Source organism: Bidens hawaiensis, unplaced genomic scaffold (genome assembly GCF_021521415.1).
Source record: "Bidens hawaiensis isolate Kalapana, Puna unplaced genomic scaffold, B.hawaiensis_p1.1 tig00074409_1, whole genome shotgun sequence".
In the NCBI taxonomy this organism is placed as follows: domain Eukaryota; kingdom Viridiplantae; phylum Streptophyta; class Magnoliopsida; order Asterales; family Asteraceae; genus Bidens; species Bidens hawaiensis.
The window spans coordinates 18,679-37,356 of NW_027502894.1; positions in this window are offsets into that span (position 1 = coordinate 18,679).

An 18,678-nucleotide genomic window follows, 5' to 3' on the forward strand; every position below is an offset into this window, starting at 1 on the left:
ATACTTAGTTGAAAAAGTATCTAGAAATAATACGGATAAGATATAACAAAATAAGATATGAGCGTCTACCTATCCCTAAATTTAACCTCGCGCAGATGTCCGGTTCTCAATCTTCAAGGATCATGTTAGCCTCGAACTAGTAAAGGTATTATTGTTGGTTTCACAAAGGTATTGAAAAGATATTTTTAGAGTCAGCGTTATTCACCAGCTTTGTGCTGACGTATTTTCCCACCCATGTTACAGGGAAACAAGAAAGGTTAGAACATACAAGCAAGAAGGAATAGAAGATTGGAGTTATAGTCATTAGATGCTATCTGATGGCTCAGATATTTTATTTCAAAATATTACAAAGAGTTATGTTTTCTAAAGAAATGTATTTGAAACATTGAACGGGTATTATAACCCGAGAGTTTAATAAGTTTTCAATATAATAATATTTTATTAAAGACTTCCGCTGAAATAAACCCGCAACTCTGATGTATTTACAAAAACATGTACCAACTATTGGTCACACGCCTAGGCCCTAAGTCGGGGTGTGACAACTCGTATAGGGCTATACGGTCGTATAGCACCTGAATCGTGTCAGTTTGTGTCTGATGGTGTCGGTCATCGTTTATAGTGCCCAGTATAGCCCTATACGGGTCGTATAGGCCTATACGGGTCGTATAGACAATTTTTTTGAATTTTTTGATGACTATATATTTAATATATGTTATTTATGACTTTAACATCATATGTAGCATTCATCGCGTAAACAATTTTTTGAAATCTTTTAATGATGACCATATATTTAATATATGTGATTTATGACTTTAACATCATACGTAGGTCGTAGCCATCATCCAGGTATATTATCTTACTTGCACCATATTTTTTAATCAATTTTGGCCGTTCTCCTTTTCGACCTTTTGATGTGTTGTTTCACTTATATAGAATTATGTTTTATATTGAAAAGTTGAATGATATGATATTTTAGAATAAAATAAAATGTCTATTAATATTTACATAACACGCTTGGCTAAGTAATTTATAGTTGTACCCTAAGAACATTCGTTTAAGATTATATTATGTTACACTTTATAACACTCCATACACAATAGTCTATACGGGTCGTATAGCACTATACAGCTCGTATAGGCGTTTTCCGACATCGATTAACAGTGATCAAAAAACAGTCTGAATTTTTCTGCAAATGTTTTCTATACGGTCGTATAGCCCTATACGATCGTATAGGTTTTAGGTTTTGTCAGGGAGCAATACAAGCCATTTAATGTCTATATGGCTCGTATATGTCTATACGGCCGTATAGGCTACGAAAACCTTTTTTTTTCTTGTTAGTCATTCGTACCCTGTACGGCCCGTATAGGCCTATACGAGCCGTATAAACATGTAGGGGTCGTGTATGAGGATCACATCCGTAACAAAACAAATATATATATATATATATATATATATATATGTATATATATATTATTGAGGGTATGTATTGTCATTTTCTTGAGTCCTCACTTATATTGTTCGATAGTTGTAAACCTTGTATTTTTAGTTATTTTACGTTGACAATTAAGCATATGAGCGAGGTTGATCTAGAAAGCCATTATTTTCAATATTGTCTTTTTATAAGATATTATTAAGATACATAAAATAGACTATTTAATTATTAATCATTACCTAAAAATAATATTTTTGGGTCGTACCATATAAATTACTAGATTACTACCCCGTATATTATACGGGTTATATTTTCAATTCACATCATACACCAATGCGTAGTCGTGCGATGTCATAACCCTGTCGCCTTATCTTAAAGTTCAAAAACACCGTAAAACGCTCCCTCTAAAACATCATTTAAAAAGATAAGTTTTTTTTAGATATTTATATATCAATACCCTACTCATATTAAAGATACAATTACGCTCGTTATTATGGTGTAATTTTTAAAAAAAAATAATAACGTATAAAAAATTATGGACGTTTAAAAAACGATGGAGAATAAAATAAGATACTATATTAAATTCCTAAAATATCGAAAGAAAAAAGACATGATGATGTGGGACTGACACATGGCAACGGATGTTTTGAGACTGACACGTGGCAACCGGTGCTATGGGACTGACACGTGGCAACTGCTGTTTTCTTTTATTAGTATATGGATAAGTGGAGGCAGACCCTATGAAACACATACAAAAGTAAAATCATTCTTCATAATGTCTTATATTGATTTTTGAGTCTTTTAACAGCTTCTTTTGTTTTGTTTTATTTTTAATAAAAAACTCATTTTGTTATTATAAATTTCTTGAAACATATTTATACGTCTAAATTTAATTTCAGCTTCTCGTAGAAAAGTACAAGGATTGCTAGACGAGCCATTTGGTAATTTATTTAATTTAGTTTGTTTAAAGGGTTATCTAGAAATTAAGTTATTTCATTCCGTGAGTTTATGTGTTCAACTCACTTCAACAAATTAAAGTCAAGTAATTCAAGCATTTTGTATCTTGGAAAAGCTCAAAGCCTATATTGTCTGACATTATTATTGTATACGTATATATCCAAATCAGTAAATTATAACTGGTTAAACAATTAAATTAAAGACTCTTCTATTTGAACATGAAGACCATGATTCAAAACCTGGCATGGAAATAAATTTTTCGTTAGATTAGCTTAGGAGTATAAAAAGATAGTGTGTTTATAGTCGTTCAAAAAATAAATTAATTAAAAGGGGAAACTTGTCTGTATGTAATTTAAATTAAATAGTGTAATTAACAAGAATTATAAAGGTTAAGGGACTAATTTTCAATAGAGTACTTTAGGTTAAATCAATATCCCGAATTTTAAAATATTAATTAATGGGTTAGGGTTACTATCAAAATCAGCCTCCTATCTTATAACTCACCAACCATGAAGTGATTTATGAACTAAAAGTCCAAAACATTTAAGAGCGTCACCAGGCTAGGTTTTTGCCTTCACATATAGGTGGAGCGAAGAGTGAGTAAAACATGTTTTCAAACTTAATTCCAAACATGCATTAAATATCATTTAAAGTTTTATACGTGTAGGGTTACGGTTCATGGAACAAGCTACGAGAGTCCTACGTAAAGACACGCTTGACCTTTTCGATTGTATGTGTTTAAAATATTAATAAAAGTTTTGTAAATACCGTGAACTTAAACCTAATTCTAACGTATTAATAGTTGTATTTTTATATCTGATTCGGTTTTTATATTAAATTTGATGAGTTATTTTGGAAATTATATCCCATTGGATTAGTTAAATTGTTTATATTGTACGTTTATTTTTTACAATTAATAATATTAAGACAAATTTAAAGAAACAGCTAGCTCTTTTCATCAAGTTCCACGTTAACCTTGTACTTTAAATCTTATTGACTTGTTAGACGTTTTGTTTTGTCAACACTCTTTTCCATTTTATTGTATAAACGAACTAAACACGTATATAATATTTCCGTAACCTTCATATCAATTTCTCATGTCAATACTTTAAATAAATATAATTGACCGAAGCAACAAATATAGTTGGAAGACAAGCATACAACACGAGGGTCACACCCAAGTTTTAGAAACTATTAATAACTACCACAAATATTCTACCAACCAGTCACATTGGCTTTTTAAATATGCCATCATACATATTGCTCTATTACTCATACTTATTTGAACCTAGTAGGTATGTGAAAAAACATGTTTTGATAATTGGATTAGAAACTACTTGACGTATAAACAATATCATTTAACTTGAGTGTTACGCTCATGTTCCACGTGAAATATGTATGTATTTACATAGGTGCATGCGTAGCTTAAGAACATGATCGTCTCAAATTTTAAACATGTTTGTGTACTTTTATATCTTACATCTCCAATGGGACTGGTACAACAACGGATCATATGACGCTTTTGTTATGTTAAAAGAGAGCAAACTAAACAACATAATTAATTATTTTTTTTTGAAGTTCATTGTTACCTAAATTTGATTCATTAATTAAACTATAAATTCGCGTCTCATAGTTGATCACAGGACATGTTCATATCATGATAGTTTTAATTTATTAGAAATGATTTTATGGGTCTGCTTTAACTCGTATTTCTCATGGGACACCGACTAAAGTAACAAGATTTGAAAATTAAATAATATTATAATAACATAGAAAACGTCATGATCCTAAGAGTAGGTCGCCCATAGTCCATTTCATGAGATCAATAAATTAAAGTGCCAAAAAGAATCAAACGCTTTTGTCAAATATAATTTGTCAACGTATTTATGGCATTATTGTCACGAAAGCAAGAAGCCAAAATAATGTGTCAAAAGTACAGCTAAGGGATAAGAAAAAAAACATCTCCAAATGGTGATCGATCCCCAAACAGTCACCGGCAAACGACTATCAATAGGCGTCCTCAATTTCTAGGTTATTGCATTTAGAGTAGAGAACGCTAAACATATAGAACAACAATTTGAATTGAAAAAAATTATATTATAAAATATAATACTTGTATGTGAAAGTTCTTGCATTACATTTACTTTATTCATATACTATCTCGCTTCAGTGTAGTTTTTACGGTACCTAAAGGTGACGTTGTTATCATCTGTACAACCTTTCCACCTCGTTGTCACCTTAACCATGTCGAATTGTCGATTGTCGAGTCCATCCAGCTTCCCCTTCCCCTTCCCCACACTAATCTAAGTATTACTATAAGTTTATAACATGGGTAAATAAGAAACCAAAACGAGAGGGCTCAAACATGACTATTTGGGTATGTGGCATTTAGAATGAATGCTCTATGTGTAACAATAGAAATGAATGAGTGATACATGTAGCAACCAATACATCTAATATTCTAATATATATAGTCATGAAAATAATTTGTATAGTATAATCTGATCATCTAAGGAACACAATATTAAATTCAAAGCTACTGATCTCTATCACATGCATACCAAAACCTAATGTGCTTTTTTAGGATCAATGTCAAAAGGTTAAGAGTAGATAATCAAGGATGTTTAGGAACCTTAATTTTAAAAGGATGAGTGAGTCAACCAAAGTAGGCAACAATAAAAACACTCACAGCACAACAATCGGTAAATAGAATTTGTACCCAACTCTTGATCACAATAACATATATAAGCCTACATGATTACATCCTAACATCCATCCCAAACAATCACAATCCTAAGATTATGTTACTTTCTAAATTAGAGTCATTAATGAAGAAGGTGGTTGTGTTATTTAACGAGTTGATTGTACACTTATTTAATAATTAACTTATGGTTCTTAATTATTAGTTCTACATTTATAAAGTTCAATGCATACTCTAGTATAGAGTCTAGAGTCTAGTATATATAGATTGAGGTGACAACTGACATGGGCTCGGGGTAAGTGGATGGGCTTACAAGACTTACCGGGTCTTATATAAGGCTTGGCCCAACCAAATGATTTCAAATAAACTACTTCCTCTCAAATAAACTATATTTCAATTTAAACTACATTTTTCTACATCAAATCAAAACATAATGTTTGATCTATGATAAGAAAAGATTTCACAATGCATCTATTGTAAAACAAAGTAACTAAGGTGTCACATAGCCCGCTTATCATATCCATCTCGTAATCAACCCGCATAATCAGCAGGCAACGGCCTATTGTATACGCTTTCGATAGGGGCTTGTAAGAAAATGACCAAAGCGGTTTCCTTGTAATCTTCAACATCTTGGGCTGCCTTTGAAAGCTCGGGAGGTACCGGAACATTAAACTCCGTGATGCTATTGACACAATCTCTTAACGTAATATCTCCCGTACGCAGATAATATTCCATCATAGCTTTGTTATCCTCATCAACGGCATCAATCAAATCATTAATATAGCCCGCAATATCTGTCACCTTTTCTTTACATGTTTTAAAGATACTTTCTGAAGATGGAGGTTTGAGCTTTGCGACCGCAGGAGTGAGCACGAGTACAAGTCGTTTTGTATATCTTCGATTAAGAGAACGAGTTCGTTTAAATGCATTTTTCAACGCATCATTATAATTTGTTGCCCCACGAACCATTGTGTTACATAATGGTTGTAATCTTGCGAACTTGCAAAACGGGCTATTTGGAGGTGTGGCGTTGCTCGTGTTGATCATCATTATTATTGCAACCACGATCGTTGTTGCTACCGTGCAAATGTACCTACCCATCGGGTCAAGGTCTAGTTAATTTACGAATTGATTGGATGTATCGAAAGGAAGAAATTGAAGATAATTTTCATTTCTTCTTCCCCATTCAATCAATTCCGAGATAATATGACTTGTGATCTAAGTAATTAATAAATTAGATAACAAAGTACTACCCACGTATTTCATAAGTTTCTCTACCTTTCATCAATACCACTCGTTCAATTGGTTAACTAATGGTTTAAAAACATTTACTTGCAGCATATTATTTTGTAAGGCTCTAAAAAATGAAGAAATGTATGAAATTTAGAGATAATCCGTTAACTAAACAAAATTTATTCTACAGATTATAAACATGCAATGCCTATCTATAAGCATTCATTCACTCTTATTTTGATCTATATATATTTAGAGTTTTGAGTAGCATGTTAAATATTTCAATCGGACATTCGAACCGAAGTAAATTGAATTCATCTTGAAATTATGAAATTTGAATAACCCGATTCTATTAACTTAAAATTCTATTTGTTGAACACGCCTAATTTAGACTTGATTTGGGTCCCTAAGCTCACAAATTAGGTAGTACGAGTATTTTCCTTAAATTATTTACAAGTTCAATCTTAGAGGGTTTTTCTTACCTTCGTGTCGAGCCTACAATGAGAGCAAATGTATACACCATTATTCGTGGTCTAACGATCAAGGTAACCGGAAATTCCTTTCGGTCACTTGCATAAGTACTTTCCTCAAACTATTTGAAAATATTTCTTTAGAAAATGAGCATAAGAGAGAAGGGATTGAGATATCTTAAGAGAGGTTATGTTCACGACCCCATTTTGTTGTAGGTACTTGAGATCCAAAAAGTAATGCTGGAATAAGATAGAGCACTATCACAGTGAAGATATTTGATGGTGGACGAAAATAGGTATTCTAATAAATTTTCAAAGTGATGAAGTAACTTGGTTCTTAAGAACGATATGATTAAGGATATAGATAGTTGAAGCGACCAAAATCACTTATATAAGTGATAAAGTAATAAGTTTATCAAACCAACTCAAATATTTTATTCACAATATGTGGTTACATATAACATAGAAAAGACTAAGATCAAGGCATAAGAAAAGGCCAAGATCAAGAAAAATAAAGACAAATAATTAATATGAAAGTTACAAATCAATAAGTTACAAAATTCAAATTATATTATAGGGAGAATCGATTCTTAATGTAAAGTAGTTATATAACCTGAACGAGATGTAGTCTGGGAAGATCCCCAAAGTTCATAGAATCATAGTGTATAAAGAAGCAGTGGTACAAGTTAAAGTTAAGGAAAAAGGTAATCGACTATAGATTGAGATTACCGCAAGCATTACAATTTCTATATATTGAAAGGTTTAGCTAAAGAATTACCACCACGAAAAGAAATACAAGAAAATACATAATCATCCGGATGTCCAAGACGATAGTGTCAAAATGAAAGTGAGTCTCTAGTAAGATGAATGAGATAGTAGAAGTGGTGAGGTCTATAAGTATAAGATGGTTAAACTGAGTTTGTAGTCAATTGTTAAAAATATTAGTTCGCTCTTGGGCTGATGGAAGTCCAAGGCCCAATAACTAATATTCATGCCCAATTGAATCAAAATTAATTTCATGATTTGCTGCTGTGGAATAATTTCGTGCGGTTTGTATTCTACCCAATGTGTGCCGGGTATGAAAAAAAAAGTTAAATAGGGAATCTTTGTGGTGAGTAAATGGTGGCTGTCTATATGCGGATGTTTAGAGTCGGCTAGAAAAGATATTGAGAAGAAAAACATTGCAAAACAATAATAAATGAAACTTTGTGGTGATGGAAGAATCGATGAGAACAGTGGTAAATACCGGGATGGGGAAGAGAGATGTTCTTAGTAATGTTATTTGTTTATCACGATCATCTAACATGCTATGATACTATGATAAATTTAGGGTTTTCAATTTATGATCGAATGTGATTCACCTATTTATATACAGAGTTGTGACCAAATTACAAGATAACGGGACAATGATAAGAAACAAACTTAAAAATAAATGATAAAACAAATAATATAAATGTCAAAAAATTATCAAACATCTTTTATTTTGGGCCTTAGTTGATAGGAATTTCTTTTATATAAATATGTGATGTAGTCATGTAAAGTTTTATTTGCTTGCATTTGTCTTGGAAGTAAATTTCTAACTTTGTTATATATGTGCTTTGTTAAGCACTTAGACTTTACGTGAGTTAGAGGACACTAAAACTAGATCAAAGTTTGACCGTTGGAATATGGTTAGTAGTTAGTAGAAAATTGCCGACACAAAGTTTGACCTATAACAGTAATGAAGTTGTTTTATGTTTACGTGGGTTTCTAGTCATCTAAGGTGGTTAATACTTATTGGACTCGGGATACACGTGGTTCAATTTTGGGTCCCAGTTGACGTCCGCACATGTAAATGCCAAAATGGACTTATCAGGGTTAATTGGATATGAAGGATAATGATTTGTTTCATTTGTTTCACAGTTTGGAACCGAAGCCCAGCTGAATGCGATGTGAAGTTTCTTAAACACTTAATGAAGAAACGTGGATCGACTCACTGGCAGACGATCTACTTTCCTCGGGTGTGATTATGCTATTTCACCGATGGTTTCTCTTGGATCTGGGTTCTTCCACCTACAAAATGAACAGCACCGTAAACTTACCCCTCAGAAAGGGACAGAGGGGTCCACTTTGGGGTAACCCTCCGGTGTGAGAATAAGTATTTGTGGGAGAAGATAATAATATGTGAGAGTAAGGAATTTAGAGTGTATTGCTTAATAGCTGAATACTCTGTGATTGTATGTTGTCAGGTGATATTTTATTATCTGATGTGTGTTCCTGACTGTAACTCTCTGTGATTGAATGTAATTGAATATGATTGAATGCCTCTCCTTGTGGAGTTGATGCTGTATTTATAGTGCTAGGGTTTCCACTGATTGGGCTCAGCCTTGTTGGCCTCCTCCAATTGCTCTGCGCCACGTGTCCTCTGGGACACCTGGTGCTTTCTCATTGGTTATAATCACGTGGTAGCACATGGGTTATGTTGAGTTGTCCACCTTTCATTTGGCAGCTGTCAACATCAGCATATTCTTATTCCTTAAAAAGATACCTTCTGGAAGGTTGTCTGACGTGCATAATCAAGGTTGTCTTAATCCTGATTTGGATAAGGACGAGGTTGATTATGTGCATGTGTGATATGCGCCAATCCTGAGGATGCGCGAGGTCTTCTCTTTATTCTCACGCGCAGATGTTTCATGCGCAGATGTGATATGCGCCGCGCGCTGATGCGCCACGCGCATATGTGATATGCGTGAGCATATGTGATGCGCGAGCATATGTGTGCCTGGGCATATGATGCCTGAGCATGTGTGGTGCCTGGGCATATGATGCCTGAGCATGTGTGGTGTCTGGGCATATGATGCCTGAGCATGTGATGCATGAACATATGTGATATGCGTGAGCATATGTGATATGCGCCATGCGCGTAGGTTTTGGCTTTGTGCCTTCATAATGTCTTGATTTCAAGCTTCTTGTCTATATCTTGTGGCTTGACCCGCCTTGCTCGGTGTTGAGGCGGGTACATACCTCTTCAAGCCCCCCCAGTCTAATGTGTGTCTTGTCTCGCGCGAGCGAGGCAAGATAGATATTAGACTTAACAGTTTGTTCTTTTAGTAGGGGTTTGTCTGTTTCTTCTTATTATTCATCGTTGCGCGAAATTCTATCCTTTTTGTTGCAAACGAATCGTCCCTGTACGTGGTTGGTTGTTGCTGACGTGGGTCAGTGATGGAGACGTGTCAGACCTTTCGTGTGCTCGAGGTGCTACAGTTGCCTTTCGTGTCCCCTCACATGCTGTCAGGGACACGTGTCGCGCTCGCGTTGGTCCGTTCCTGCGAGTGGTGGCGCGTGAACTCTGGCAGCAGCTGTAAAGTTTCCTTTCGTGTCCCCTCACACAGTGTCATGGACACGTGTCGCGCTCGCGTTGGCTCACACCTGCGAGTGGGGGCGCGTGAAGTCCGATCAGCATGAATTTTTCTCTCTCCTGGGCCTATAAAAGCCAGCCCTTAGAGTTTTTTATCCTTCATCTTCTTGTTTATTCTTCTGAGCTTTTCTTTCTTTCATTCTATTACTTTTCTTCTGCTTCCAGATTTCTGTTGTTCAGAAGCATCGTTTGTTTGTTGTCACAGTTGTATGTCTGATAGCTCAGACAACACAATCTCCCCCATCCATTGCCGTAGAAAATCGTTAGTAATGTCTACATTGAAGAAGACCGGCAAGGGGAAGAAGGCTGCTGAGGGCTCATCGGAGGAGGTAGGGAGGACCAAGGCCGTGAAGAGGTGGAATGAAATCCCCTGCAAATTGAGGCAGGCTGATTTTGACAGCCTTATCGCCTCTCAGGGTTTTCTCCCTGTGTTTGGCTGCATGTTGCCTGAGGCCGGGCAAACGGCGGCGGACCCGCCTTCCGGCTATATATCCCTTTATAGCCATTTTTTCACCCACTGCAACCTTCGTTTCCCGATGACAAGGTTTGTGGGTGCACTGCTTAAGTTTTATGGGATTCATATATCCCAAGTCCATCCGTTTGGACTTGTGCGCATGACTCACTTTGAGTTCATGTGCAAATCCCAGCGCGAGGAGCCCACCCCTCGGCGCTTTCAGTTTTCTTTATAAGCCCAAGATCCAAGATTCTTGGTTTTCCTTTATTCCTCGCAGTCAGAAGGTCAAGTGCTCCACTGTTTCATTCAAGAGCCTTCATGACTGGTCTGAGAGGTTTTTCTATATAAGGGCTGGTGTGATCCCCATCCGTATGACCATGCGCTCGATCTCTTCTGCGCCTGCGGATGTGGGTGTCCTCAAGAACCCAACTGGCGCCTGGGTTAATAAGTTGACCGCTGAACCATCCCCCGCCAAGAACATTTGTGAGGAGGCGCTGGTGGGGGTTGGTATGAGCAGGAGGTGGGCGGACAGCGCGACTGAGCCCGTTATCCAAGTCGACGGCTTGTGTAAGTTTCTCATTGCTTTACTTCTGCGCGAATATAATTCTTTTTGTTGATATCATTTGACTTATGTCGTGCAGTCACCAAGGAGTATATCCACGCCGCATATGATGAGCATATGGAGGGTGGCTCCGTCGCGCTCGGCGCTGGGGAGGTTGGTTTCCCCGATCGCTTTGATGACATGTTCATCCCTATTGATCTGGGATTTGTCTTCGACAGCGATGCGCCTGGTAAGCCTTTGTACTTATGCATTTTCCCTTATAATTCCAAATTTTGCTAACAATTCTGTTGCGTGTATTGTAGATGCGCTCGAAAACTACGAGCTGGAGCTCGCGGAAGAAGAGGAGGAGGAGGAGGCGCCCCAACTAAAGCGTAATGCTAAGGGGAAAACTAGCGCAGGGGCCAGTAAGAAACAGAAGAAAGATGTTGCCCCTGTTGTTCAGGATCCTCCTACTCAGGCGGGGGGATTTGGGAAAACCCAAGAGTTTACCACCAAGGTTTCCTTGTCTTCCCTGCCTCAAAAAGTGGGCAGACCTCCTGTCCACCTGAGGTATGGTGCCACTACCTCCTCCCTTCGCGCGGCGGAAAAGGGAAGCGGTGTTGCGCCTTCGACCGGTATACTTTGCTTATCCTTTATGTCTCTATGAGCGCGATTCTGATAGAATTACTAATGAATCTTTGCTGACTCAAATGTTTGTAGAGCCGGCGACAGCGCAACAAGATGCCGAGGCTGCGCCGGAGGTCGCTTCGAAGTCCCCTGTTTTACCCTCAAAGAAGGGTAGAATGGACTTCATGGCGATGTTTGCTTCGCGAACGGAGTTGCGCCAAGGTACGTATTGCGCTCTTATTTTCTGACTTTCTTTTAGATCAAGTCATGAACCATTTCTTTTTGTTGATTTTTTCATAGAAGCCGTAGCTGGCGTACAAGCTTCTGGCGGCACTCCTGGCGCCGGCGCCAGCGCCGTTGGCTCTGCTCCTGCTCCTGCAAGCGATGAATCTCCCCTCATTGGGATTACTAAGGAGCAGGAGGCCGTTTTGCGCGCCGACCTGGCGGCGTCGAGACCTCCCTCACCTCCTCCTGCGCACAGCCCTCCTCGCGAGACTGATTTTGATTCTAGGTCGCAGGAGAAGAGGCCTATTTCAGAGGAGGATGAGGAGGTTCATGCTGAAAACTCCGACGGCGCCCGCGCCAGCCCTGCAGCGCCACGAGGTTTCGCGGCGGAGCCTTCTCGTGGGGCTGGCGCTGACTTTTCTGCTTCATCCCCGCAGGTATAGGTTCTTTTTTGCTCCGCTGCGCGGACTTCCATCTTAATGTTTTGATGACTTAGATAATTTCTTTGTTTTTGCAGGAAGCCGATCACATTTACCGCCCGAGATGGAATATTACTGAAGACAGCACATTTCAGTCCATGGGTGTGTGTGCGGAATTCTGGGCTCATGCTGTGCCTCCATCTGAAAGGAGGTTCCAGGAGGACCGCGCTCGCGACGACCTGCTCAACGATCATATGTTTGCTGGGTCGGCCTTCTTTGCTGCCTCCCAAGAGCTTCGCTCTGATTACGTAAAAGTACGTGATGCTCTTGCGGAAGCCAAGCAAGAGGCTAAGGTGTCTGCTTGGCATCTTTCTGATGCTCGCGAGAGAGCTGAGAAGCTCCAAGCAGAGCTCAGTGAGAACCGAGCAAGTGCCAACAGCGCCTTCGTGAAGCGCGGGCATGAGCTTCAGGCTGCGCGGGAGAAGCTGCAGGCGGCGGAGGCGGACGCGGCCAAGTACGCGCGCAGAGCGCGCGACTTGGAGCTGGAGGCGGAGGCGCGTGACCAAGCTCTTGTCCAGTCTATCACTGAAAAATCATCACTGGAGAGTGAGGTTGCGCGCCTGAAGAAGGAGCTGGCGGCCGCGCAGGCCGAGAAGGATGAAGCTTTGGCGATGGCAGCGTCTAGCCAGGAAGCACTTGATTCTGCGCAGGCGGAAAAAGAAGAAATCTTGGCGGCAGCAGCGTCCGACAAAGAGGAGCTGAAAAAGACTAAGGAAACTGTTGAGTTATTAAACTCTCAGGTTCCTGCCCTCGAGACGTCTGTTGCTGGCCTCGCGCATAATCGCCATTGGCTAATCTCACTGGGCATGACTCGTTGCGCTTACGCGATGAAATACTCAGACGAGTTTCAGGCCCTTGTGATGGATTGCAACGCTGCCGCGCGCTTGGTTGGTCGAGCTGAAGGGTTTACGGATGGCTATGAATATGGGATGCTGAAGAAGAACCCATCCGAATACCCTTATCAGAGCGACGCTGCCTGCGCGGACATGGCCGCGATGGGGGAGAAGTATTTGAATACTCCCATTCCCATCCTTGGGCAGGTATTTTAACTTTAATGAGGTTACTTTGAATTATTTTTCAAGTATTTTTGTACTCATATTTTTCCTTATGATTTGCAGATATCCGCGCTTGCTGACCAGCCCGATCTCGGCGCGCTTAAGAAGTTACTTGACGAATGCGAGTGGGCTGGCGGCGGCGATGATGGCGCGGGGAATACTGCTCCTGCAAGCGGCTCTGGCGTGGCCAAAGGATCCGCTTTTGACACTGTTGTGCTAGAAGACTCCATTCAAGATGAACAACTTGACTATGGTCAGTTTGGAGATGATGAGGAGCAGGCTGCGCCAGATGCTGAGGGCGATGATGAGGATGATGAAGAGGCTGATGTCAACGTGGAGACTTGAGAAGCCCTTCATGTTTTTTATTTTCATTTGTAGTTTGTATCTCATCTTGTAAACTTGTAAATTTCAATGCTTTGGAATGAAATTTTGTTTTTCCCTTCTTCGCATCTTGCGCATTCCCCATTCATCTCTTTATATTGCATGTTGAATATAAGATATGCTTGCACGTTGGAATAAGAACAAGGTTGTAAGGAATTTATTATACTTAACCCTTGTCATATTGTAAGTGATTTTGCCATATCTTGATTATGTTGACACGTGTCTTGGCGTTTTCATTATTCCTCTTTTGCGCGACGTTATCGCGCATTTATGGAATTATGAGTTTTTTAGCCTTTACGTGTCAATGTGTTACTCAGATATCCACTACCATTTCATGCGCGACCCCAACCTGAGACCTTAACAACTATGTTTTGGCATTTGCTTTGCCTTAGTTGTGTTTAGGTGTTTTATGGTCAGGCTGCGCAGTATGTAGGATGGATGTTGTGAGTGATTTGAGCTAAGGCTCACATTATTGGGCTAAGGCCCTGACGTTTTAGAGTTAAGACTCGTTAACGCGTTTGAGCTTGAAGCTCGCGCATGTATGTTTTACCTCGTTTTATTTCTTTTTGATGTCAATACAATGTTATCATATTGCTCAAAATTAATAAAGGGAAGTGTGAAACATGTATGCAAAAGGTAATAGAATTGGGCTAAGGCCCTGACGCTTTAGAGTTAAGACTCCTTAACGCGTTTGAGCTTGAAGCTCGCGCATGTATGTTTTACTTCGTTTTTATTTGGTTTTGATGTCAATACAATGTTGTCATATTGCTCAAAACTAATAAAGAGAAGTGTGAAACATGTATGCAAAAGGTAATAGAATCCACATTAAGAGAAGATAGCGCGTATCATTATTCATAATGGCTTAAAAAGCCTTGATTACAAACTTGACATTTTTTCATGAAACATTTTCTAAGCTGTGCCGCGTTCCATGCGCGCGGGATCTTCTTTCCATTCAAATCTTTTAAAGCGTATGCGCCTTTTCCCAATTCTTCCGAGACTTGATAAGGTTTCTCCCAATTGGGGGACATTTTTCCCGGGGGTATCGCGCGGCTAGCTTCATTATTTCGAAGGACAAACTCATTTTTCTTGAAGTGGCATTCTTTCACACGCTGGTTGTAATATTTTTCCAGCTTTTTCTTGTATTTGGCTTCACTGATGATAGCCGCCTCTCTGCGCCCTTCAAGTAAGTTGAGATCCAACCTTCTTTCGCGCTCGTTATCAATCTTGCTCATCATGAGCACTCTATGGGATGGGCACCCAATTTCTGCTGGAATCATTGCCTCTGTTCCATAGGTTAGGCTGAACGGGGATTCGCCATTTCTGGTTTTGCTTAATGTCCTGTGTGCCCACAGGACATTAGGTAGCTCTTCAACCCAAGAATGGGATTCTCCCTCTAACCTTTTCTTCAGTCCATTCAGCAAGCTTTGGTTAGCGCGTTCCACTTGTCCATTCCCCTGAGGGTGATAAACTGAAGTGAAAATTTGGTTGATGCGCAATTCCTTGAGCCAGCTGGATATCTTCTTGTCAGTGAATTGCTTGCCATTATCGCTCACAATTTCCATGGGCAAGCCAAAACGGCATATGATGTGGCTCCAGATAAACTGCTTCATCGCTTCGGCTGTGATTTTTGCTAGTGGCTTGGCTTCGACCCATTTTGTAAAATAGTCTACTGCCACTACCAAAAATTTTACTCGCCCAGGCGCTTGCGGTAGGGGACCCACAATATCGATTGCCCATTTGTGGAAAGGCCATGCGGAGGTCACCGGAATCAAGTTGTTCTTTGGCCGCATGGTGTTTGGCGCATAGCTCTGACATGCTTTGCATTTTTGGATCTCTTTTAGAGCGTCCAAGTACATGCCAGGCCAATAGTAACCTGCGCTCATTGCCTTGGCAACCACCATGCGCGGGCCAGCATGTATTCCACAGATTCCTTCATGTATCTCTCTGATCACATAGCTTGCTTCCTCAGCATCTAGGCATTTCATGAGCGGCCCAAGATAAGAGCGTCGATATAATGTACCATCAAGCAGTTCATAGTTCTGCGCCTTGTGTCTTATCTTCCTCACTTGCGCGCGATCATCTGGTACCTTTCCCTCCTTCAAGAATTCCATTATTGGAGTTATCCATGATGAAGGGGTTGTATGAGTTACCAGGACAGACTTCGCTACCACCGACGGGTTGCTCATTACTTCTACCCTGACATCTTTGCCAAAGTGATCAAAACTGGTTGATGCCATCTTACTCAGCGCGTCTGCAGATTTGTTTTCACTGCGCGGAATATGAATGATTCTGAAGCAGTCAAATTGCTCGATGAGCTTTTTCGCCTGCTCTAGATATAGAGGCATGGTGTTCTCCTTGGCATCATAAAGGCCATTGACCTGTGCTGCTACCAAGTACGAATCAACATGGGCCTCTAGCTTTTTAACTCCGAATTTTTGCGCGATGCGCAGGCCAGCCAGCAGGGCTTCATACTCTGCCTCATTGTTGGTGCTTTTGAAGTCCAACCTGATGGCGTAAGTATATTCATGATTCTCTGGATCCACCAGTTAGGCCTGCGCCGGACCCTTCGTTGTTTGAAGCTCCGTCAGTGAACAATCTCCACACATTTTATTCATCATTGGCTCGCGGAGGATCTACCTCGCGCTGAGCCTCTTCAATTTTTCTTTCGGGGACCTCGGCAATGAAATCAGCCAAGACTTGTCCCTTTATTGCTGGACGGGGCTTATAGGCGATCGTGTGCTCGCCTAATTCCAGCGCCCACTTTGTCAGCCTTCCTGAGAGCGCGGGGCGCCGCAAAACTTGCTGGATGTTGTAACCAGTCAGAACTTCAATGGGATGACCATTGAAATATCTATGAAGCTTGCGCGACGCGTGTGTTAGTGATAAAACTAACTTTTCCATGATGGAGTAGCGCGTCTCAGGATCTGTCAGCACCCGACTCACATAGTATATTGGCGTTTGGATTCCCTTGCGATCCACCAATAATACTGCGCCGATGGCGCGCTCTCCTGCTGATAGGTATAATGTCAAAGTTTCACCAGGAAGTGGAGCTGTGAGCGCGGGCAGATTTATCAAACATTCTTTTATCTCCCTGAAAGCTTGCTCGGCCTCAGGAGTCCATTTGAATTGGCTTTTCTTTAAGCAATTCCTCAATGTGTTTACAAATGGGGTAGATTTGCTTGCATGGTTCGCTAGGAACCTGTTGATTGAAACCAATCTATCATTCAGCTTCTGGACTTCTTTCATGGTGGATGGCGAGGGCATGTCAAGGATGGCCTCCACCTTCTCAGGGTTCACCTTGAAACCATCCTTGGTGACCATTACACCTAGAAATTTTCCCTCTAGTACACCGAAGGTGCATTTGCTCGGATTGAGCTTCATGTTAACTTCCTTTAGGCGCCCAAGGGTTTCTTCGATGTCTTTGAGCATTTGCTTTTCCTCCCTGCTCTTAATCACCAAATCATCCACATAGACTTCTAGGTTTCTTCCGATTTGCTCGCTGAAAACGGCATCCATAAGTCTTTGGTAGGTGGCGCCCGCATTCTTCTAACCAAAGGGCATTTTTGTGTAGCAAAAAACACCCTTGTCGGTTCTAAATGCGGTCTTGTCCTCATCTTGTGGTGCCATTTGAATCTGGTGATAGCCCTTGTAGGCATCCAGGAAACATTTGAGTTTGAATGGCGCCATGGAGTCCACCTTTGCATCGATGTTTGGGAGGGGGTAACAATCTTTTGGGCACGCTTTGTTGAGGTCCTTGAAGTCAATGCACATCCTCCACGACCCGTTACTTTTCTTTACCATCACAGGATTGGCTACCCACGTCTGGTATCGTATCGGGCGGATGATGTTTGCGCGCAGTAAATCCTCAACCTGCTCATTCATGGCCCTCGCTTTCTCATCCCCCATGACTCTCTTCTTTTGAGCAATTGGCTCTACAGACTTGAAGGTGTTGAGAGAATGCTGCGCCAGGTCTCGCGGAACCTCAGTCATATCAGAGTGTTGCCACGCGAAGACCGACATATATGCTGTGAGCAATCTTTTCATTCTCAACCTCGTGTCGTCTGATATCGTTGCGCCAATTGTGATCTTCTGCTCCGGGAATTTTGGGTTGAGAATCCATTCCTCTGGCGCGTTGTCTGCCATTGGAAGTTTCATTCTCCCCTCCCGCGGAGTACTTGTCACTGCGCACAAATGATCTCTGTATACAAAAGTTACACCCGTTGGTGTTGGGAACCCCAACGCGCCGTGCGCTGGCGACGGTATGGCGTTGAATTGGGCAATCGTTCCCCTACCCAAGATCATATTGTGGCAAGAGGTGGTGGGCAAGACCAAGAAGTTGACAACTTCGGCTCGCTTGTGTTTCTCATCCCCCATAGTTAGCTCAAATTGTATTTGACCTAGGGGATGAATGATTTCATTTGAAACACCAGAGATTGGTGCATTCACAATTTCAAGCCTTGTTTGGTCTGCCGGATCCAGTTTTCTGAAACATTGCTCATACATGATGTCCGATTCGCTGCCAGTGTCCACCAGGACTTTTGACACCTCGTAATGAGCAATGTGTGTAGTGATGACAAGAGGACTGCTGATAGAAGGGCCTCCCCTGATTCTTGGGAAGATTACTTGTTGCTCGCGCCAATCTCCTTGGATTTGCGCGCTTCTCTTTCTTGATGTTTGCCCTTGCCTTCCTCCCTCGGCTACACAGATTCTTTTGTACTTTTTGCTG